This window comes from Rhinoderma darwinii, chromosome 10 (assembly GCF_050947455.1).
Source record: "Rhinoderma darwinii isolate aRhiDar2 chromosome 10, aRhiDar2.hap1, whole genome shotgun sequence".
NCBI lineage: Eukaryota > Metazoa > Chordata > Amphibia > Anura > Rhinodermatidae > Rhinoderma > Rhinoderma darwinii.
The window spans coordinates 62,976,469-63,001,009 of record NC_134696.1 but is presented as its reverse complement, the minus strand read 5'-3'; the positions used below and the strand labels follow the sequence as shown (position 1 = coordinate 63,001,009).

The following is a 24,541-nucleotide window of genomic DNA, read 5'->3' as shown; positions in this document are numbered from 1 at the left end:
CCAGACCGACGCAGCTCTGCTGCACGCACATTACGTGGCCGCACGTACATTACGGGGCCTCACACACATTACCCGGCTGACGCAGCTCAGCTGCACGCACAATATGCGGCCGCACACAGCTCTGCTGTACGCACATTACGCAGCCTCACACACATTACCCGGCCGACGCAGCTCTGCTGCACGCATATTACACCGACGCATACAGCTCTACTGCACACACTTGCGGCCGAACACAGCTCTGCTGCACGCACATTACGCGTCCGCATAGAGCTTTGATGCACCGACATTACGTGGCCACACACTGCTCTGCTGCACGCACATCACGCAGCCGCATGCACGTTACGCAGCCACACACAGCTCTGCTGCATGCACATTAGTCATAATCTCTGTTGTATACAGACTATACACACATCTCTGCCGCAATGCAGACACAGCTATACAACATATGCGAATCACAGATTCAGCCATTTTTTATAATAACCACGGACTATACAAACCCATATTCTAACACATACACCGCAGAGCCTCATTCCTCCTATGCATGTGACTAATCACATGACCGTGACATCATCACAGGTCCTATAGTCCTCTAGGATCTATCATCTACGGTGGGGGTGAAAGTTGACGCTAGTGTCTATTACAGATAAAGGTGATGTGTTCTTATATTGTGGACGAGTGACCATGGTGTATGGATGGTTTGGATCAGCTGCTCTTTAGTTTACAGCGTCATGTGACTATTATATGATCATTATTTACTCTGACTATTTGTGACAGTCTGTGAGAGCTTGGCATGTGATTGGTCTCTGGTGGTCACGTTCTCCCTGCTGCACATGCTAAGTATCTATCCTGTCCACTTCACACCCACAAAGATAGGAGAAAGTCCTGAATTATAGCCTGCAGGGAGGGAAGACATTAACCCCTCTCTGCCGCAGCCAGCTTTCGCCTTTCTGACAGAGCCTCGTTTTCACATCTGACGTGTGTCACTTTATGTGGAATAACTTAACCCCTTAATGACCAGCCTATTTTAGACCTTAATGACCAAGCTATTTTTTACGTTTTTCCATCGTCGCATTCCAAGAGCTATAACCTTTTTATTTTTGCGTCGACATAGCTGTATAAGGTCTTGTTTTTTGCGGGAAAAGTAGTAATTTTTAATAGCACCATTTTGGGTTACATAGAATTTATTGATTAACTTTTATTAACTTTTTGCGGGGGAATAGAAAAAAAACTTCAATTTCGCCACACTTTTTTGCATCCTAAATTTACGCCGTTTACCGTGTGGTATAAATAACATAAAAACTTAATTCATTGGGTTGTTGCGATTGCAACGATACCAAATTTGTATCGTTTTTGTATTTGTTACTACTTTTACACAGTGAAAACCCTTTTTTTTTTCAAAATTATTTGTTTTTGTGTCTCCATATTTGAAGAGCCGTGACGTTTTTTATTTTTTCGCCGATGCAATTGTAGGAGGGATTTTTTTTTTTGCAGGACGACTTGTAGTTTTTATCGGTACCATTTTGGAGTAGATGCAACTTTTTGATCACTTTTTATCACATTTTTTTAAGGCTGGATTCAAAGAAAACAGCAATATTTGCAGGTTTTTATATTTTACGACGTTCACCGTGCGGGTTAAATGATTTAATAAGTTTATAGTTGGGGTCGTTACGGACGCGGCGATACCAAATATGTGTAACTTTTTTACTTTATTTTGTTTGTTAATAATAAAGCAGTTTGTAAGGGGGAAAGTGGGTTTTTCATTTTTTTTTTCCCCACTTTTTTTTTTTTTACTTTTTTATTAAACGGTTTTTTTTAAACTTTTTTACTAGTCCGACTACGGGACGTCACTATGCGATGGTCCAATCGCATTTATAATACACTGCAATACTTCTGTATTGCAGTGTATTACTGCCTGTCCGGCATAGCCTAGCAGGCATTCACTACAGGTAGACCTGGGGGCCTTTATTAGGCCCCCGGCTGCCATCGGAGACACAGACACTCGGCGATCGTATCGCCGGGTGTCAGTGGGATGAGAGGGAGCTCCCTTCCTCTCTCCAAAACAACTCTGATGCGGCGCTCCCTATTGAGCGCCGCATCTGAGGGGTTAAACGGATGAGATCGATACTTATATCGATCTCACCCGGTCGAGCAGGGACGCTCCCAGCCCTCAGCTGCCTCTGCCAGTTGAGAGCAGGGAGATTTGACAGCTCCCCGCTCTGTTTACTTATTCCGATGCAGCGCCGTGAAAAGTCTATTGCATCGGACTAAAGCCCGTTAGTGACCGACGTAAAATCACTATGGGGCGGTCACTAACGGGTTAAAGAGACACTCCAGCGATATTTTTTTATTATTGCTACTCTTTGTACAGTACACCTGGTATAAGGATAGGCAGGCCATTCTCATGCTGGGCACTTTGTTTTAGAAATATCCTGGCCGCAATGCTGTCACTATGACCGGCCGATTCATACAACATCTGCTGTGTGGACCGGAAGTTTTTCTCTATTCATTCCTATGAGACGCTCAATCTGAGTCTGATAGGAATGCATAGAGAAAGAAGTTCAGTGTGAACTGGGCCTACTTCTTTTTACAAGGCGTTTTTTTCTATTCAGCAGCGTAACAATACACCTCGTGTTGAACAGCACAGTGTATTTCCCATTGAATTCAATTGGAAGCTGTTTGTAGGCATTTTGCTAGTGTTTTTCCAGGTGTATTTCAAGGCGTTTACGCGTGGACATACCCTCAAAAAACCAGATGCTGTTTTCCCTTGAAAACAGCTCCGTAATTTTTTGCGATTTCTTTTTGTACGTGTGAACATACCCTAATAAGAATGCTTTTACTTATTCATGGAGGCTGTGTTACTACTTTTACGGCAGGATCGCCGCTTTTCTTGCCGAAAAATTCGCAAACATCTGTTATTTGTTCGTTTTTTTGGCTGATTTTTTTCTGAGGTTTGTCCAAATCTCTTCCACTATGAAGCTATTGTAATATGCTGCAGATTTCCTGCATTGAAATCCATTGTGGAAAATCCGTAGTATGAACGCAGCCTAAGACAGATATTAATACCACAGAAAATCGTTACTAGTTAGCGTTTCCAATATGTCTACTTTATGTGTGCATCATTTTTTGAACGTCCTTTTATTTTTCTAGGACTTTACAAGGCTTAGGGCTTGTCCTCGCATAACGGAATTGCTATGTGCTTTCCGTACGGAATTGCGGACGGAAGATACGCAGCAGAATACAGTAGCAGGAAAGTGGGTGAGATTTAACAAGTCTCATCCACACACTGCGTAAAATTTCCGTCAAGAAATTCACATGCGGTGCTTATTTCTCGTACTGCAGCATGTCAATTCCTGCTGCGGAAAGTGGACTGAATTGCTGTGTTTTTCAGTATTGGGAGATCCAACACTGAAAAAAAACGCAGCAACATACACACCATTTTCTGCAGTAAAAAATGCAGCAAATAGTGCGTTTTTTTCCGCAGCGGAATGTCTGCTAGTTTTAACTTTCATTTTGCAGATATTCCGTTTTATTTAAAAAAAAAATCTGTAACACAGCAAGTGTTGAGGCTATGTACACCTTTGAAAACATGCTTTTTTTAAAAAAAAAAATATGTGTATCAGTGTGCTTGGTGCAACTTTCTTATTACTGTTAATTCAAAATTATTTTTGGTTTTTGAGATACAGCTGTTTTGTATCCTGTATACAGCTCAGCTGTATCTAGCCCTGAAACCTGTATCCGTCAGGTCAGCAGCACTGACGGGTTCAGTGACAGCAGGTCCTTCGTGTCTCTGGCAAGCATGATTGAGCTGCTACCGATCACATCTAAGTGACACTAGCTGTCAGTGCTGCTGACCTGACGGATTCAGGTCTCAGTGCAAGGTGCAGCCTCTATTTATACAGAATACAAAGCAGCTGTAACTCAAAAAGTAAAAATTATTTTTAATAAAAAGTAATTAGAAAGTTGCACCAAACACACTGATTTACTTTTTTTTTATAAAAACAAAACATAAAAAAACAACTTTTCAAAGGTAACATAACATTTAACATAGAAAAACAACTCAGTATTTATTATCCTGATTCTCCAGTTTTTAGAAATATCCTATATGTGGCCCTAGTGTGCCACTGGACTCAAACACAGGTCTCAGAAATGAAGGTACACCTAGTGGATTTTGGGGCCTCCTTTATATTAGGATAGTTTCTAGACACCACTATAGGCTTGCAAACGTCTTGAGGTGCCAAAACATAAGAAACACCCGCCTTCCAATATACCCTATTTTGGAAACTACACCCTCAAGGAATTCATCTAGGGTGTCGTGAGCATTTTGACCCCACAGGTGATTTATGGTTTTTATTATAACTGGGTCGTGAAAATTCAAAATGACATCTTTTTCAATAATATGTAGTTTTAGCTAAAAACAATTTGCTTGGAGAAAAATCACCCCACAATCTGCTATGCAATACCCCAGATGTGGTCATAAACAGCTGTTTGAGGACACGCAGGTTTTGCTGGATTGGTTTCTCAGTGCCATGTAACATTTGCAGAGTCTCTAAGGTACCAAAACAGTGGAAACCCTAAGAAGTGACCCCCATTATAGAAACGACACCTCTCAAGGCATTAATCTAGGGGTGTAGCGAACACGATGACCCTCAGGTGTAAATTAGTGTGCAGTGGATGTTGCAGATTGAAAATGGCAATTTTTCCATTGATATGCCATTTCAGTGCCCAATATGTTGTGCCCAGCTTGTGCAATTGTGAAAAGACAAATCCCTAATTATTATGCCATCTTTCCCGATTTTAGAAACACCCTACATGTGGCCCTAATAATTTGCCTGGACGTACGACAGGGCTCAAGAGTCATAGAGCACCATGCACCTTTTATGCAATACCGATATGTGACCGTAAACTGCTATTTGGGCATATGGCAGCATTTAGAAGGGAAGCAGCACCATTTGGCTTTTGGGGCGCAGATTTTGCTGGATTAGTACGGGTACAGGGGAAACCTCTGAGAAGTGATTCCCATTATGGAAAATACACCCCTTAAGACATTTATCAAGTGAGCATTTTGACCTGTCAGGTGTGTTTCAGAAATGAATGCACAGCAGATATTGAAAGTGAAAATTGCAGTTTTACCCCTTCAGCTATGACAGCACCCCTTGAGAGACATCCCATTCGCTGGACAGGAAGCCTGATGATACAAAAAAATGGAAACTACCTCTCCACATACCCAGTCAGGTTTTCTCTTCTCTGGATTGGATTGTCCTGTTGACAAGACACTTCTCCAGGATTGCAGACCTGCTAGCAGGTACTTACCTGGTCTCCTAGCGGTACTCTGAAGGTGTAAGCCTCTTCAGGAGTAACCTTAAGCCTAGGGCTGTTTACTTCCTTTCTCTCCCAGGCACCTCTTACCTTTGTGGAAGTGGTTGCATCCTGCCGCCGGTAGGATCTCCTCTGGAGGGAGATGGGTATCTCTCTGTGTTGTGCTCCGGCTCCATGGTTTCTCCTCTCTGGGAACCGGAAAGCATGGCACAGGGTTTGGCGACTTCCGGCGTACTGAGGTGCTCACTTCCGGTCACGGCGCACGTGACTTCTGCCTACGACCCAGGAAGCGGTGTTCCAGCGGCCCCCAGAGGGGAGGAGGGGCTGCAGCGTGCCATAGCCAGAGGGCCTCCCCACCCAATCCTAGGCCTATTTAGGGCTGAAAGGAGATGGCTCCTTCCTCCAAAGCGACCAGCCTGGAAACGCTAGAAGAAGCAGCAGGGTGCGCGGAGCGATCAAGCGCTACAAGATCTTCCAGTCTGGTACTTTGATGAGACATGGGATTTTCTAAACATGGTACGACAGAATATTTATTTTTTTATTAATCCTGTCCTTTTTTTGTATATTATGTTTTTAAGCCAGAGAGGGTCCTAGAAATAAAATGGACAAGTCCCATAATAAGGAGTGTGCTGTATATAAAACAAAAAACCTAGCAGCTTCTTATACAAAAACATTATGTCAAACGTGTTTAGATAAGCTTATTGCGAAGGAATACACTAGCCTTGACTCTAATGTTAAATATATTGTACGAGTTACGGTTTGTTCACATGGCCTATTTTCGGATGTTTTTCGGGCCGTAAACGCCCGACAACGGCCAAAAAATCGGAAGCAGAACGCCTCCAAACACCTGCCCATTGATTTCAATGGGAAAACGCCGTTCTGTTCCGACGGGCCGTTTTTTTACGTGGCTGTTTTTCAAAACGGCCTTGTAAAAAAATGGCTGCGAAAAAGAAGTGCAGGTCACTTCTTAGGACGTTTTTGGAGCCATTTTTCATTGACTCTATAGAAAACAGCTCCAGAAACGGCCGTAAAAAACGCAGCGAAAATCACCAGTGACTTAAAATAGGTCTGAAAATCAGGAGCTGTTTTCCCTTGAAAACAGCTCCGTATTTTCAGACATTTTTGAGTTTGGGTGTGAACATACCCTTAGGCTATGTTCACAAGCTTAACAAAATACGGCTGAAAATACGGAGCTTTTTTCAAGGGAAAACAGCTCCTGATTTTCAGACGTTTTCTAATCAAACTAGCGTTTTTCATGGCGTTTTTTTACGGCCGTTTTTGGAGCTGTTTTTCTATTGAGTCAATGAAAAAAGGCCCCAAAAACGGCTCAAGAAGTGTCATGCACTTTTTTTCGAGGCCCTTTTTTATGCGTCCGTTTTTAAAAAACGCCCCATGGAAATGGAACGCTGTTTTTCCCATTGAATTCAATGGGTGGATATTTGGAGGCGTTCAGCCCCCGCCTGTTAAGCCATTTTTCGGGGCGTTTACGGCCCGAAAAACGTCTGAAAATAGCCTGTGTGGACATACCCCTAAGGTTAGGAATTCCCTTAAAGAGCCTCTGTGTAAAGGATCTGCCAGGCACTACGTCTGTGGATACTCCCAGGATTAATCAGTCGACACCTGAGGCCAGACCTCTTAGACTGACACCGGCTCCCACCAATCAGGGTGGCAGGCTCAGGAGTGGGAGAGCCTATCGCGGCCTGGTCAGTCGGAGTTAGCTCCGCCCCCTGTCCATTTATACCTGCCATTTTCTCTTCCTCATTGCTTGTGATTCTTCTTGGATTCCTGGCCCCACTGCTGCCTTGCTCCAGCCTGCTTCTGCCGTGCTTCTGCCTTGCTTCAGTTCCCGCTTATCCTGCTTCGCTCTGCCCCTGGCTTGCTTCCTGCTCCGTGCTCTGCGTTTGTATACTCCACTACATCCTGATCCTGACTGGCTCGTTCACCACTCCGTTTCCTCACGGTGTTCCGTGGGCTACTGCCCCTTCCCTTGCTTGTTCCCTGTTTGTATCCCCTTGCACTTAGTCAGCGTAGGGACCGCCGCCAAGTTGTACCCCGTCGCCTAGGGCGGGTCGTTGCAAGTAGGCAGGGACAGGGTGGTGGGTAGATTAGGGCTCACCTGTTCCCTTCACCTCATTCCTGCCATTACTTAATCACAAGCCCATACCTAGTCTACCATTTCTCCTACGCTGACGCTATCATGGACCCCCTTGAGACCCTGACCCAGCAGATGCAGGGCCTCTCCCTACAGGTCCAGGCCCTGGCTCAGAGGGTCAACCAGTCTGACGCTGCCATAGTAGTACCCCTCACCTCACCTCTAGAACCCGACCTTAAGTTACCTGACCGGTTCTCAGGGGACCGTAAGACTTTTCTCTCCTTCCGGGAGAGTTGCAGACTTTACTTCCGTCTAAAACCTCACTCCTCAGGTTCCGAGAACCAGCGGGTGGGTATAATTATATCCCGACTCCAGGAAGGGCCCCAAGAGTGGGTCTTCTCCTTGGCTCGTGACGCCCCTGAACCTTCCTCCGTTGATCGTTTTTTCTCTGCCCTCGGACTCATTTACGACGAGACTGACAGGACTGCCTTAGCCGAGAGTCAGCTGGTGACCTTACGTCAGGGTAGGAGACCTGCTGAGGAATACTGTTCTGATTTTAGAAAGTGGTGCGTAGCTTCTCGGTGGAACGACCCGGCCCTAAGGTGCCAGTTTAGGTTAGGATTATCTGACGCCCTGAAGGATCTGCTTGTTAGCTACCCCTCTTCTGACTCCCTAGACCAGGTTATGGCCCTAGCAGTACGACTTGACCGACGTCTCAGGGAACGTCAGCTTGAACGTTTCAATGTTTTCCCCTCTGACTTCCCTGTGATTCCCCCCGAGGTCCCGTCTCCTCGCTCTTCCACGGAAGACTCGGAGGTACCTATGCAACTCGGGGCCTCCATGTCCCCTCGACAACGTAGAGAGTTCCGCAGGAAGAATGGTCTCTGCTTCTATTGTGGGGATGACAAGCATCTACTGAACACCTGTCCCAGGCGCAAGAATAAGCAGCCGGAAAACTTCCGCGCCTAAGTGATCATCGGGGAGGTCACTTGGGCGCACAGGTATTTCCCGTTAATATGAAACGCAATAAAATTTTGCTTCCCTTTCAGGTCTCGTTTGCTGGCCGGTCTGCCACTGGCAGTGCCTTCGTGGATTCTGGCTCATCTGCTAATATCATGTCTGTGGAATTTGCTATGTCTCTAAAAATGCCTTTTATTGATTTGCCTTATCCTGTCCCGGTAGTGGGTATCGACTCCACTCCTCTTGCTAATGGTTATTTTACTCAGCATACTCCTGTTTTTGAACTCCTTGTTGGCTCCATGCATTTGGAGCAGTGCTCTGTACTAGTGATGCAGGGATTATCGTCCGATCTGGTATTAGGTCTTCCCTGGTTGCAGCTGCATAATCCCACGTTTGATTGGAATACTGGGGATCTCACCAAATGGGGTAGTGAATGCCTGACGTCATGTCTTTCGGTTAACTCTATTTCTCCCCGTGAGGAGGTAAACACGCTACCTGAGTTTGTTCAGGACTTCGCTGATGTGTTTTCTAAGGAGGCCTCCGAGGTGTTGCCCCCTCATAGAGATTAAGATTGCGCCATCGATTTGGTACCTGGTGCTAAGCTTCCTAAGGGTAGGATATTTAATCTTTCATGTCCTGAACGTGAAGCTATGAGGGAGTATATCCAAGAATGCCTGGCCAAGGGTTTCATTCGCCCCTCGACTTCTCCTGTAGGTGCTGGCTTCTTCTTCGTGGGGAAGAAGGATGGTGGTCTTAGGCCGTGCATTGACTATCGGAACTTGAATAAGGTCACAGTAAGGAACCAGTATCCCCTTCCTTTGATTCCGGATCTTTTTAATCAGGTTCAGGGGGCCCAATGGTTCTCTAAGTTCGATCTACGGGGGGCATATAACCTTATCCGCATCAAAGAGGGGGATGAGTGGAAGACTGCGTTCAACACGCCCGAAGGTCATTTCGAATACATGGTCATGCCCTTTGGGTTGTGTAATGCCCCTGCCGTCTTCCAGAATTTTATTAATGAAATTCTGAGAGATTACCTGGGAAATTTTCTTGTAGTGTACCTTGATGACATACTGGTGTTTTCCAAGGACTGGTCCTCCCACGTGGAGCATGTCAGGAAGGTCCTCCAGGTCCTCCGGGAAAATAATCTGTTTGCGAAAACCGAAAAATTTGTGTTTGGGGTACAGGAGATACCATTTTTGGGTCAAATCCTCACTCCTCATGAATTCCGCATGGACCCTGCCAAGGTTCAGGCTGTGGCGGAATGGGTCCAACCTGCCTCCCTGAAGGCGCTACAGTGTTTTTTGGGGTTCGCTAACTATTACAGGAGATTTATTGCCAACTTCTCGGTCGTCGCTAAGCCTCTTACGGACCTCACTCGCAAGGGTGCGGATGTCCTCCACTGGCCTCCTGAGGCCATCCAGGCTTTCGAGACCCTCAAGAAGTGCTTTATCTCGGCCCCCGTGCTGGTTCAGCCCAACCAAAGGGAGCCATTTATTGTGGAGGTTGACGCGTCCGAGGTGGCAGTGGGGGCCGTCTTGTCCCAGGGTACCAACTCCCTCACCCATCTGCGCCCCTGTGCTTACTTCTCTAGGAAGTTTTCGCCCACGGAGAGTAACTATGATATTGGCAGCCGCGAACTTTTAGCCATTAAATGGGCTTTTGAAGAGTGGCGTCACTTCCTGGAGGGGGCCAGACACCAGGTAACGGTCCTTACTGACCACAAGAATCTGGTTTTCCTAGAATCTGCCCGGAGGCTTAATCCTAGACAAGCTCGATGGGCGCTATTCTTTACCAGATTTAACTTCTTGGTTACCTATAGGGCTGGGTCCAAAAATATTAAGGCTGATGCACTGTCACGTAGTTTCAGGGCCAATCCTCCTTCTGAGAAGGATCCTGCTTGTATTTTACCCCCTGGTATAATCGTTTCTGCCACTGATTCTGATTTAGCCTCTGACATTGCGGCTGATCAAGGTTCAGCTCCCGGGAACCTACCTGGGGACAAGCTGTTTGTACCCCTGCAATACCGGCTAAGGGTACTCAGGGAAAACCATGACTCCGCACTATCTGGTCATCCTGGCATCTTGGGTACCAAACACCTCATTACCAGAAACTATTGGTGGCCTGGGTTGCCTAAAGACGTTAGGGCTTACGTCGTCGCTTGTGAGGTTTGTGCTAGGTCCAAGACCCCTAGGTCCCGACCTGCGGGCTTACTACGTTCTTTGCCCATTCCCCAGAGACCTTGGACCCATATCTCCATGGATTTTATCAACGATTTGCCTCCATCTCAGGGCAAGTCGGTGGTGTGGGTGGTAGTAGACCGCTTCAGCAAGATGTGCCACTTTGTGCCCCTTAAGAAACTACCTAACACCAAGACGTTAGCTTCTTTGTTTGTTAAACACATTCTGCGTCTCCATGGGGCCCCAGTCAATATCGTTTCTGACAGAGGGGTACAATTTGTTTCCTTATTTTGGAGAGCTTTTTGTAAAAAGTTGGAGATTGACCTGTCCTTCTCCTCCGCCTTCCATCCCGAAACTAATGGCCAAACGGAAAGGACTAATCAATCCCTGGAACAATATTTAAGGTGTTTCATCTCTGACTTTCAATTTGATTGGGTCTCATTCCTTCCCCTCGCCGAATTTTCCCTGAATAACCGGGTCAGTAACTCGTCAGGGGTCTCCCCGTTTTTCTGTAATTTCGGGTTTGATCCAAGGTTCTCCTCCGTTTCTCCTGGTTGTTCCAATAATCCCGAGGTAGAGGACGTTCATCGGGAACTGTGCACAGTCTGGGCCCAGGTTCAGAAGAACCTAGAGGCGTCCCAGAGCGTACAAAAGATTCAGGCTGATAGAAGACGTTCTGCTAACCCCCGGTTTGTCGTCGGGGATCTGGTGTGGTTGTCGTCTAGGAACTTGCGCCTTAAGGTCCCGTCCAGGAAGTTTGCTCCCCGATTTATTGGGCCTTATAAGGTCATTGAAGTCCTCAACCCTGTATCCTTCCGTCTGGAGCTGCCCCCATCCTTTCGCATACACGACGTCTTTCATGCCTCTCTCCTTAAACGCTCCCTCCAGTACCTGGTCCATTGGAGAGGATCGGGCTGGAGGAGAGGACTTGGGTACCTACTCGAGATGTTCACGCTGGGGTATTGGTCAGGAGGTTCCACCTTCTCTTCCCCACTAAACCGGGTCCTCTTAGTAAGGGTCCGGTGGCCCCTCATAAAAGGGGGAGTACTGTAAAGGATCTGCCAGGCACTACGTCTGTGGATACTCCCAGGATTAATCAGTCGACACCTGAGGCCAGACCTCTTAGACTGACCCTGGCTCCCACCAATCAGGGTGGCAGGCTCAGGAGTGGGAGAGCCTATCGCGGCCTGGTCAGTCGGAGTTAGCTCCGCCCCCTGTCCATTTATACCTGCCGTTTTCTCTTCCTCATTGCTCGTGATTCTTCTTGGATTCCTGGCCCCACTGCTGCCTTGCTCCAGCCTGCTTCTGCCGTGCTTCTGCCTTGCTTCAGTTCCCGCTTATCCTGCTTCGCTCTGCCCCTGGCTTGCTTCCTGCTCCGTGCTCTGCGTTTTGTATACTCCACTACATCCTGATCCTGACTGGCTCGTTCACCACTCCGTTTCCTCACGGTGTTCCGTGGGCTACTGCCCCTTCCCTTGCTTGTTCCCTGTTTGTATCCCCTTGCACTTAGTCAGCGTAGGGACCGCCGCCAAGTTGTACCCTGTCGCCTAGGGCGGGTCGTTGCAAGTAGGCAGGGACAGGGCGGTGGGTAGATTAGGGCTCACCTGTTCCCTTCACCTCCTTCCTTCCATTACTCTATGTCACCAGATTATAAGTGCCCTATCTCCTACATAATCGGATCGGCGCTGTAATGTAGATAACAGCAGTGGTTTTTATTTTGAAAAACGATCATTTTTGAGCAAGTTATGAGCAATTTTAGATTTAGTTTCTCAATAGACAACTGGGCGTGTTTTTACTTTTGACCAAGTGGGTGTTGTAAAGAAGTGTATGAGGCTGACCAATCGGTAACCAATCAGTGACCAATCAGCGTCATACACTTCTCATTGTTCCAGCCCAGCATGATCCACAGCACAGTGTGATTGTGCAGTGAAAGAAGCTGGGCTGGAACAATGAGAAGTGCATGAGGCTGATTGGTCACTGATTGGTTACCGATTGGTCAGCCTCATACACTTCTTTACAACACCCACTTGGTCAAAAGTAAAAACACGCCCAGTTGTCTATTGACAAACTATATCTAAAATTGCTCATAACTTGCTCAAAAATGATCGTTTTTCAAACTAAAAACCACTGTTATCTACATTACAGCGCCGATCAGATTATGTAGGAGATAAAGAGGCTCTGTCACCAGATTATAAATGCTCTAAGTCCTTAAAGAAGAAGCGGGATTTACCTAGTACCTTTTCTGCTAGGCTCTTCTGACGATTCCTCTGAAGAAGACGGGGGAGGAAAGAATCTGTTCTCTTCTAAGGACGTGGCAATGGACGTGGCAATGGCGAAACATCATAGGGGCGTTTTGGGCTTCCGGGGGGCCAATGGCCGCCCAAAGTACATTGCAGTTTTGTTGCGTTTTTGCTGTGAATCGTGGAAAAAACCGTGACAGAACTGCTATGGGTATGTGTTGCAAAAGGATCTGCAGAGATTACGTTTTCTTACCTTCGCATGTCCTAGTACAGCAGCAAGACTTCATTAGGATGACTGAGCTGCTATGTAAGTATAAGCGAGATGGATTCGTTTAATTGGTCTTGTGTTTGGATTTAGGGGGTCTGGTCTGGTGTCTATTTAGGACGTATGGTCTGGTGTCTGTATTTAGGGGTTCTGGTCTGGGGTCTGTATTAGTTTAAGGGGTCTGGGGTCTGTAATTAGGGGGCCTGGTCTGGGGTCTGTATTAGTTTAAGGGGTCTGGGGTCTGTATTTAGGGGGCCTGGTCTCGGGTCTGTATTAGTTTAAGGGGCCTGGTGTCTGTATTTAGAGGGTCTGATCTGAGGTCTGTATTTAGGGTATCTGTATTAGTTTAAGGGGTCTGGGGGTCTGTATTTAGGGGGTCTGGTCTGGGGTCTGTATTAGTTTAAGGGGTCTGTATTTAGGGGGTCTTATCTGGGGTCTGTATTAGTTTAGGGGTCTGTGTTTAGGAGTCTGGGGTCTGTATTAGTATAGGGGGTCAGGTCTGTGGTCATTATTATTTTAGGGGGTCAGGCCTGGTGTCTGTATTTAGGCGTCTGGTCCGAGGTCTATTTTTAGGGGGTCTGGTCTAGGGTCGGTGTTTAGGGTGCATGTTCTGAGGTCTGTATTTTTTTAGGGAGGTCTGGTCTGGGGACTGCAATAGTTTAGAAGGTCTGGGGTCTCTATGTATTCTAGGATCTGGTCTGGGGTCTGAATTTATTAGTCTGAGTAAAAGGGGTTGTCTTTAATGTATGGGCCTGGTCCTTGGTGTCTACATTTTTGTGTTCCTATCGAGGCTGGAAATGTGTCTGAGGCTGCAGAAGTGAGGGGCGAAGATGTCTCATCAGGAAACTCTACAGTTATCAGGAGAAGTCGCCATAACGGTCGGTATCAGATGGAGAAAAAAGAAAAAGAGAACGACTCCCATCAGAGAAGACATCACTTGTGAATCACTGGATCTATAGAGGAACTGTCTCCTCTCCTGACATGTCTGTTGTAGGAAATCCTTGTATTCCACATCACATCTTTCGGTACCCAGGACAAGTGCACTTTGAAAGGGGAATGATAACACCCATTTGTCAATGCTCACACAGGAAGGTGGTGTTCTCTACAAAAACGGCAGACTGGCAGTGGGAAATGGGGGCCCAAGTTTGGAGAACAGACCAGGGCCTATGGTCTACTTAATTCGCCACTTAGACGTGGATCAGCTCCTTAAAACAGTCAGAGCCACTATGAATATTGAGGCCCAAAGGAACCCCAGTCGGTCCAGAATATTATGTTTAAGGGCATAGGACCAAGCAGAGAGGGAACCTTTTCATACATAAAAACGTGGCCAGCCTTATTAACCCCTTGACACACAAGGACGTAGTGGTACGTCATGCATTGAAATGCTTTAACGCATCGGGATGTACTGGTGCATCATGGATGTAAACTGTCACCCTGTCAAAGGACAGGGTGACAGAACTGTGCCATCAACTGTTAATGACAATTGATCGGCACAGTAAGACGGCAGGGGACCAATCACAGCGGTCCCCTGCCGGCGATCGCTGTGATTGGTCAGTTTGCTGTGACTGACCAATCACAGCTCCTTGAGAACGAGTATGTGATGGAGCTGGCTCAGAAGCTGAGCCAGCGCCATCATCGTCTGGTGTCGGCTGTATATTTTTGCCGACACCCCGCTGTAATGGCCAGGACCGGAGCTAGGCTCCGAACCGGCCAATTAACCCCTTAGATGCAGCGATCACTGCATCTAAGTGCTATCTAGCCTATCGGCACCCCTGATGGTTGCTACGGCCACGGGTGTCACCTATTTGTTGATTATCCCATTAGATGGAGCGATGAAAAGCGATCGCTGCATCTAGGTGGTTAGATCGCACACGATGGTTGCTAATGGCAACGATCGGCACGATGGTTACTATGGCAACCGGAGGCAACAATGGCCTCCTAGTACGGAAGCCTATTAGGCCACGCCGGGAGGCGAAGCCTAATAGGCTTGCTGTCAGTGAATAGCTGACATTTCTAATACACTGCACTATATAGGTGGTGCAGTGTATTAGAATAGCGATCAGGGCTTCATGCCTTCAAGTCCCATAGTTGGACAAAAAAAAAAAAAGTTAAACAAAAGTAAATAAAAATGTTGTAAAAAAATTAAAGTTTCAAGTTAAAAAAACAATAACTGTCTTTTTTCCCATAATAATTCTTTTATTATAGGAAAAATGGAAAACATAAAAAAAATTACACATGTGGTAAAGCAAAAAAACAATATACATTTCGTATCGCCGTAATCGCATCGACCCGCAGAATAAAGTAAATATGCCTTAAAATACGCCGTAAAAAAAACAAAACATAAAAAACATCAGAATTTCTGGTTTTTGGTCTCCTTGCGTGCCAAAAACGAAATAAAAAGTGATAAAAAAAATTGCATGTACCCCAAAATGGTACCAATGAAAACTACAGATTGTCCCACAATAAATAAGCCCTCGCACAGCTCCGGTGGAGAAAAAATAAAAAAGTTCTGGCTCTCAGAAAATGGCGACCCAAAATGTGCAGAGCGTTCCAAAAGCGGATAAGATTGGGCACCATTTATCCGTGCGACAATAGCCTCACATCTGCAGATTATTATTTATTTACTGCATTATTATACCACCGTACTTTGCCCTGATGTACTCTGCCCATATTACATATGCCTCCACATTATAAACTGAAATACCAGCAAAACCCCAAACAGAACTACTACAACAAGCAAAATCTGCGCTCCAAAGGCCAAATGGCGCTCCCTCCTTTCTGAACCCTACAGTGTGCCGAAACAGCAGTTTATGTCCACATATAAGGCATCCCTATACCCAGGAGAACCCGCTTAACAGTTTATGAGACATTTGTCTTCAGTGGCACGAACTGGACACAACATATTGTGCACTAAAATGGCATACCAGTGGAAAATTGCAATTTTCACTTTGCACCATCCACTGAGCGTTCATTTCTAATATAAAAAACTGTGGGGTCAAAATGCTCACTATACCTCTTAAAAAATACCTTGAGGACTGCAGTTTCCAAAATAGGGGTTACATCTTGGGGGTTTGTTTTAGGCTGGATTCACACGAGGTCATTACGTCCGTAATTGACGGACGTATTTCGGCTGCAAGTCCTGGACCGAACAAAGTGCAGGGAGCCAGGCTCCTAGCATCATAGTTATGTACGATGCTAGTTGTCCCTGCCTTGCTGCCAGACAACTGTCCCGTACTGTAATCATGATTTCAGTACGGGACAGTTGTCCGGCATCAAGGCAGGGACTCCTAGCATCGTACATAAGTATGATGCTAGGAGCCCGGCTCCCTGCACTGTGTTCGGTCCAGGACTTGCGGCCGAAATACATCCGTCAATTACGGACGTAATGACCTCATGTGAATCCAGCCTCACTATTTGAAACCAGAGCCCTGCCATTGTGGACCAATGCTGTAAAAATCACCAAAATAAACCTCAAATGTGCATGGTGCTCTTTTACTCCTAAGCCCTGTAAGGGTATGTTCACACGCAGTGACTAAAAATTTCTGAAAACAGGCGAAAACAGCTCCTGATTTTCAGACGTTTTTGTAGCAACTCGCGTTTTTTGCAGCGTATTTTACAGCCGTTTTTTTAGCTGTTTTTCAATGAAGTCAATGAAAAATGCCTCCAAAAACGTCCTAAGAAGTGACATGCACTTCTTTTTCGCGGGTGTCTTTTTACGCGCCGTATTTTGACAGCGACGCGTAAAATTAAGCATCGTGGGAACAGAACACCGTAAAAACCCATTGCAAGCAATCGGCAGATGTTTGTAGGCGTAATGGAGACGTTTTTTCAGGCGTAATTCGAGGCGCGTGATCATACCCTTATATGTCCAGGCAAATGATAAATGCCTTGAGGGGTGTAGTTTACAAAATGGGGACAATTTTCAGGGTTTTCCATTCTACTCTGGTACCAAAGGGAGCTCTGCAAATGCGACATGGCGCCCGTACACCAATCCAGCAAAATCTGCAATCTAAAAACCAAATGTTGCTCCTTCCATTTTGAGTTCTGCCATGTGTCCAAACAGCAGTTTAGGGCCAGACGGGTATTTACGTACTCGGGAGAAATTTCGTAACAAATTGTGTAGTGTTTTTTCATCCTATTACCCCTTGTGAAAATAAAAAATTGGGAGCAAAAACTATATATTTTTGGAAAAAATGTAATTTAATTTTCACTGCCTAATTCTAATAAAATCTATGAAACACCTGTGGGATCAAAATGCTCACTACACCCCTAGATAAATGCCCAGACGGGTATAGTTTCCAAAATGGAGTCACCTCTCAGGGGTTTCTACTGTACTGGTACCTCAGGGGCTCTGCAAATGGTGCAGAGAAATCAATCTAGCAAAATCTGCATGCAAAGTAGCAATCCTGCCTTTCTGAGCCCTGCGGTATGTCCAGACAGCAGTTTATGACCACATATGGGGTTTTGCCGTACTCGGGATAAATTGCTTTACAAATGTTGGAGTGTTTTTTCTCCTTTATTCCTTGTGAAAATTAAAAAAAATGCAACATTTTAGTGGAAAAATGTAGATTTTCATTTTCACTGCCTAATTCCAATAAATTCAGCAAAAAAACAGTGGGGTCAAAATGCTCACTATACCGCTACATAAATTCTGTGAGGGGTGTAGTTTCCAAAATTGGGCCACTTTTGCGGATTTTGCAGTGTTTTGGCCCCTTGGGGGCTTTGCAAATGGGACATGACGCCGCAAATCATTCCAGCAAAACTTCAGCTCCAAAAGTCAAATGATGCTCCTTCCTTTCTAAGCCCTGCCGTGTGTCCAAACAGCAGTTTATTACCACATATGGGGTACTGCTGTACTCGGGAGAACTTGCTTTACAAATGTTGTGGTGCTTTTTCTCTTTTATCTATTGTGAAAATGAAAAAATCTCAGCTAAAACGAAATTTTATTCGAAAAAATTTAGATTTTCAATTTCACGTCCCAATTCCAATAAATTCCGCAAAAACTCTGCGGGGTCAAAATGCTTGCTATACCCCTAAAAAAAAAAAATCCTTGGGGGTGTAGTGTAGTTTCCAAAATGGGGTCACTTTTGAGGGGTTTCCACTGTTATGGTCCCTCCACGGCGTTGCAAACACGACATGGCACCGAAAACCATTCCATCAAAATCTGCACTCCAAAATCCAAATGGCGCTCCTTCCCTTCTGAGCCCTGTCGTGGGTCCATACAGCAGTTTATTACCACATATGGGGTAGTGCCGTAATCGGGAGAAATTGCTTTACAAATCTTGTGGTGCTTTTTCTCCTTTATTCCTTGTAAAAATTAAAACTTTCCACGTTTTTTTCAGAAAAAAATTAGATTTTCATTTTTACAGACTAATTCCAATAAGTTTAGCAAAAAAACCTGTGGGGTCAAAATGGTAACTATACCCCTAGACACATTTCTTGAAGGGTGTAGTTTCCAAAATGGGGTCACTTTTGGTGGGTTTCCACTGTTTTGGCACCACAAGACCTTCAAACCTGACATGGTGCATAAAATATATTTAAAAAAAAAGGAGGCCTCAAAGTCCTTTGCTTCTGAGGCCTATGTTTCAGTCCATTACCACACTAGGGCCACATGTGTGATATTTCTAAAAACGTCAGAATCTGGGCAATAAATATTGAGTTGTGTTTCTCTGGTAAAATCTTCTGTGTTACAGAAAAAAACGTATTACAAAAAAATTAAAATTGTAAATTTCACCTCTACTTTGCTTTAATTCCTGTGAAACACCTAAGGGGTGAAGAAACTTTCTGAATGCTGTTTTGAATACTTTGAGGGGTGAAGTTTTTAAAATGGGTGACTAATGAGGACTTTCTAATATATAAGGCCCTCAACTTCAGAACTGAACTGGCCTCTGAAAAAATAGCCTTTTGAAATTTTCTTGAGAAATTGCTGCTAAAGTTCTAAGTTCTAGAAAAATCAAAGGACGTTCAAAAAACGATGCAAACATAAAGTAGACATATGGGAAATGTAAACTATTTTGTGCGGTATTACGATCTGTTTTACAAACAGATACGTTTACATTTAGAAAAATGCTTTTTTTTTGCACATTTTCTCTAAATTTTGGTGTTTTCCACAAATAAATACTGAATTTATTGACCAAATTTTTCCAGTAACACAAAGTACAATATGTCATGAGAAAACATTCTCTGAATCGCTTGGATAGGTAAAAGCATTCCAAAGTTATTACCACATAAAGTGACACATGTCAGATATGAAAAAATTGGCTGTGACCACAAGGCCAAAACAGGCTGTGTCCTTAAGGGGTTAAACGTGAATGGAAGAACCCTGACAGGAAGTTAGGCATCCCTAAGATTCTTTTGAGGAAGATTTCTGCAAAGACTGGGATAGTATTCCTAGGCTAGATTCTCCAGTAGCAAAAATATCCATGAAAGCTTTTGAATATCTTTGATCTCTTTCTGACTTTATGGATGGGAAAGCAGATTACTATTTAAAAAGAAATTGGGAAGCCTCTATGGGGGCCTTCAAACCAGGTATTGCAGCTATATGTGTGGCCAGGTCCTTAACCCCTTAGTGACCAGCCTATTTTAGGCCCTAATAACCAAGCTATTTTATTCGTTTTTCTATAGTCGCATTCAAAGTGCTATAACTTTTTTATTTTTCCGTCGACATAGCTGTATGAGGACTTGTTTTTTGCGGGATTAGTTTTACTTTTTAATAGCACCATTTTAGGGTACATATAATTTTTTTTATTAACTTTTTTTTTGGGTGGATTAAAAAAAAAAACTGAAATTCCACCATTGTTCTATGCGTTTTATATTGACGCCGTTCACTGTGCGGCGTAAATAACATGTTACCTTTATTCTATGGGTCGGTACGATTACGGCGATACCACATATGTATAGTTTTTTATGTTTTACGACTTTTGCACAATAAAAACACTTTTGAACTAGAATTATTTGTTTTTGCATCGTCGCTTTCCAAGAGCCGTAATTTTTTTATTTTTCCATCAATGTAGTGATTTTTTGGGCTTGATTTTTGCGGGACGAGACATAGTTTTGATTGGTACTGTTTTGGGGTGCATGGGACTTATTCATTCATTTTTATTATGACTTTTTTGGAGGGCAATGGAAAAAAATAGCAATTTCGCCCTTGTTTTTTTTTACGGTGTTCACCTTGCGGTTTAAATTACATATTAACTTTATTAATTGAGTCATTACAGTCGCGGTGATACCACATATGTGTACTTTTATTTCTTTTTTTTACACTTTTACTAAATAAAACCACTTTTTATGGAAACTTTTTACTGTAATTTTTATTAATAATCTTCATTTCACATTAATTACTTTTTTTTTTTAGTCCTACTAGGGGACTTTACTATGCGATCTTCAGATCGCTGATATAATGCTCTGGTATACTTCGTATACCAGAGCATTATTGCCTGTCAGTGTAAATCTAATAGGCATATGTCTAGGGCAGACCTGGGGGCTTTTATCAGGCCCCTGGCTGCCATGACACCCCATCGGAGATCCGCGATTGCATTTGCGGGCCGCCGATGGGTGACAGAGGGAGCTCACTCCCTCTGTAAACAAGTTAAATGCAGCGGTCGCTATTGACGGCGGCATTTAATGGGTTAAACGGCCGCAATCGAAGTAAACTTCGATCGCGGGTGTTGGAGCAGGAGCCCAGCTGTTATCAGACAGCAGAGCCCCAGCTCCAGCCTGCACAGGACACCAGTGCAGGACTTAGACTAGGCTCACGTGAAAAGGCGACGGCCTAGCCTAAGGCCCCTTAGTGACCGACGTGAAAAGTATTGGTGGTCTTTAAGGGGTTAAAGATTTGGATCTCACAGTTAGAACTGCATATCAGACAGAAAACCTCTAGGGAGCAGATCCTTTCCTCCTCCACTGTTCTATCTAAGGCAGCAGATTTTTTAGCCGACGCTTCAGTGGATTTTGTCCGCTTATCAGCTAGGTCTTCTGTCCTTCCAAATTCAGCCAGAAGGGTTATCTGGATGAAAACATGGAATGGAGACACAGGCTCTAAGGGGAAGCTTTGCTCCATTCCATGTTCCGGAGATGTTTTGTTCGGTCCTCCGTTGGACGACTGCCTTGAGAAAGCCTCAGACAGGAGAAAGGGATTCCCTACCCGTTTCCTTTTGTCCCACAGAGTTCAAAAGCCAAATCATAAGGGACCGGATTTCAAAACCTCTAAATTCCTTAAAAAAAACAAGGGATTCCTTTTTAGGCCACAGAATGATCCCAAAAATAAGGAACACGAGCAATGATGCCAGAGGAAGTGGATATACCCCAAGAATACCCCCTTAAATGAACAGCACTTTTTTTTTATTTCCTATTGAAATCAATAGGAAACTATTTGCAGGTTCATTTCAAGAGTATTACAAGCTTTTTATGCTCCAAATACACCTGAAAATCGCTTAATCTGCCTCCAAAATCAGCTTGTTTTCCAAGCTGATTTTGGATGCAGATTTTAAAATGCAAGCTGTTTTGGACACTTTAAACAGAGGCCAAGCTATTGGTTGTTTTTTTTTTAGCTTCCCATTGTTTTGAATGAAATGTGCGATACAGAACCCGCTCTAAGATAGGTCATCTGCGTTTTTTGTTTAGTTCCAGTTAGCTGAAAAATCAGTTAGATTTAGTAGAGAAGGTCTGATTTATAAGACTTAGCTTTTATTAAGCTTATGATAGAAATTGGGATAACACAAATATTCTGAAAAGACGGACATACAGATTATTACAGTTATTTGGGGGGTTGCTTGGGTTATGGTTTCTCTTATGTCATTGCATTTGTGTTGGCTATTAGCGAGATCACACAATGGTGCTTTGTTCGCCTCCTGCACAAATACTATTCCTATCTTAGGCTTTGTTCACATATGCGCTACGGCTCAGTTCCGATGTTTCGTTAGAATGGAGCCCTGACAGACACAAACGGAAACCATAGGTTTTCAATGGTGACGGATCCGGGGCCAATGGTTTCCGTTTGTCTCTGTTGTACAAGGGTTCTGTAGTTTTGACGGAATCAATACTATAGTCGACTACGCTATTGATTCCGTCAAAACTACGGAACCCTTGCACATCGGAGACAAACGGTAACCATTGGCACCGGATCTGTCACCATTGAAAACAATGGTGATGGAAACGGAAACCTATGGTTTCCGTTTGTGTCTGTCAGGGCTCTGTTCCGACGGAAACCTCTGACGGAACGTCGGAACGGAGCCCTAGTGCAGATGTGAACGAAGCCTAAGATTGGCTTTCCCTACCTTGGTAATGAGCTGGTCACCTGTTCTAAGAAGCAACAAAACACCAGAAGGACCCTGATAGGCGGCAGGCACATGAACAAATTCTAATGACTAAAGGGATTTTTACATAGGATGATTATCGGGCAGACGAGCGTTAATATAATGCTCATTGCCGATAATTGCCCTGTGTAAACAGGAACGATCAGCAGATGAACGAGCAAATGCTCAATCATCTGCTGGTCGTATAGTTTAAAAAAAGTAAAAGATTAACGTTGTCGGCACCACATCTCCCTGTGTAAACAGGGAGACGCGCTACCGACATGATAATAATGTATGGGGACGAGCGATCGGAGTAACGACCGCTGGTCCCCATCCATAGCTCCTTGTGACAGGAGCAAGCGAGCGCAGATCAACGATGTCTCGTTGATCGGCGCTCGCTGCAACGGCCGCTTATCGGCCGGTCTATAAGGGTCTTAAGGCTAAGTTCACAATACTGTTAATATACGTTTACCTCTCTTCCGTCAGTGGAAGAGAGGATCGAAAGATTAAATGGAAAGCAACAGTCAATGGAAATTCTTTTGTTTCAGTTGATTTCCATTTGTCTCTGTTCGCTAGGTTTCCTTTTTTGACGGAAGCAAAAGTGCAGTCTGCAGAACTTTGAAAAAACGGAAACCTAGCGAACGGAGACAAACTGAAAGCGACTGAAACAAAAGAATTATCATTGAAATCAATGGTAATTCTAACGGAACCGTTGCTTTCCGTTTAATCTTTAGGTCCTCTCTTCCTTTGACGGAAGAGAGGTAAACGGAAAGTAACGGTAGTGTGAAAGAAACCTAGTTGCCAAAAGGCAAGCTAAAACCCTATTTCCCAACTACCTATTCAGAAAATGTTTTTATCGAGTTGAAATATAACTTTTATTATTACTATTTAAAGCAATACTGATGAACCACACACTATTAACCACTAAGTGACCAGCCTAATTTAGGCCCTAATGACCAACCTATTTTTTTAGTTTTTCTATAGTTGCATTCAAAAAGCTATAATTTTTTATTTTTCCATCGACATAGCTGTTTGAGGACCTTTTTTGCGGGATTGGTTGTACTTTTTAATGGCACCTATTTGGGGTACATATCATTTTTGATTAAACCCTTCACGACTGCCATACGGCTATATACGTTCCAACTGCCGATGCCCTGTGCAGTTGACAGCCTGGAACGGGTTTAATGAGTGCAGTGCTGCTTCAGTGTGAGCAGCGCTGCGCTCTCATGTCGGCCGGGGGTTTGAGAGCCCCGGAATACACCCCCCACTGTAGATAGCGCCACACACATCCCCCTGTAGGTAGCTCAAAACCCTCTGTAGATAGCGCCACCTAAGCTCCCTCCAGCATCAGAATCCCTGGCCAGCACTGTGGCCAAGGATTCCCCTCGTATAGGGAGCCCCCGCTGTCTCTCCATCCCCACTGTAGATAGTGCCACCCTCCTGCAGATAGCAACCCCCCCGCTGTAGATAGCATCGCAGCCCCACTGTAGATAGCGCCACCGGAACTCCCCCTAAGAGCGGAATCTCCGGTGTCCGATCGCTCGGGCTGGGGATTGCGCTTCTAGAGAGAGCCCCTGATGTCACTGTCCATTTGGACAGTTACATTAGTGGCTCTCTCTAGGAGCGGAATCCCCAGCTGACACACTGGCTGGGGATTCCGCTACTGGAGAAGCCCCTGGGGTCACTATCCATACATGGACAGTGACGTCAGGGGCTACTTCTGGGGCCGAATCCCCGCTCGGGCAGGGGATTCCGCTTTTAGAGTTAACCCCTGACGTCACTATCCATATATGGACAGTGACGTCAGGGGCTACTCCTGGAGTGGAATCCCCACTCGGGCAGGGGATTCCGCTTTTAGAGTTAACCGCTGCCATCACTGTCAATATATGGACAGAGACATCAGGGGCTTCCTGTAGGAGCGGAATCCCTGGTCAGTGAAATTCCGCTCCTACAGAGAGCTACAGTGGTGCTATTCACAGAAAGGGGGTGCCATTTACGGGGGGTGGCGCTATCTGCAGGTGGTGGCACTATATACAGGGGGTGTGGTGCTATCTACAGTGGGTGCTATATACAGGGGGAATTCATGAACCCAAAGCAGTTTTTATTATTAAAGAAAAATATCCAGTCTATTTTGTTAGTCTATTAATTTTATGGCATATGTGTACTAGATGCATTTGCTACTGGAGACCCCTTGG

At 44.8% G+C, this 24,541-nt stretch overlaps 1 protein-coding gene across 2 annotated transcripts in view; it reads left to right on the top strand.

Moving 5' to 3' along the window:
• Positions 1–262: 262 nt before the first annotated feature.
• ISOC2 (isochorismatase domain containing 2) overlaps positions 263–24,541 on the top strand; it is a 224,627-nt gene continuing 200,348 nt past the window's right edge. The window contains exon 1 of one of the 2 annotated variants that reach the window (XM_075840003.1): positions 263–649. The gene's annotated coding sequence lies outside the window, so the exon portion shown is untranslated. The remainder of the gene's footprint in view (positions 650–24,541) is intronic. The other variant, XM_075840002.1, reaches the window with a different exon arrangement.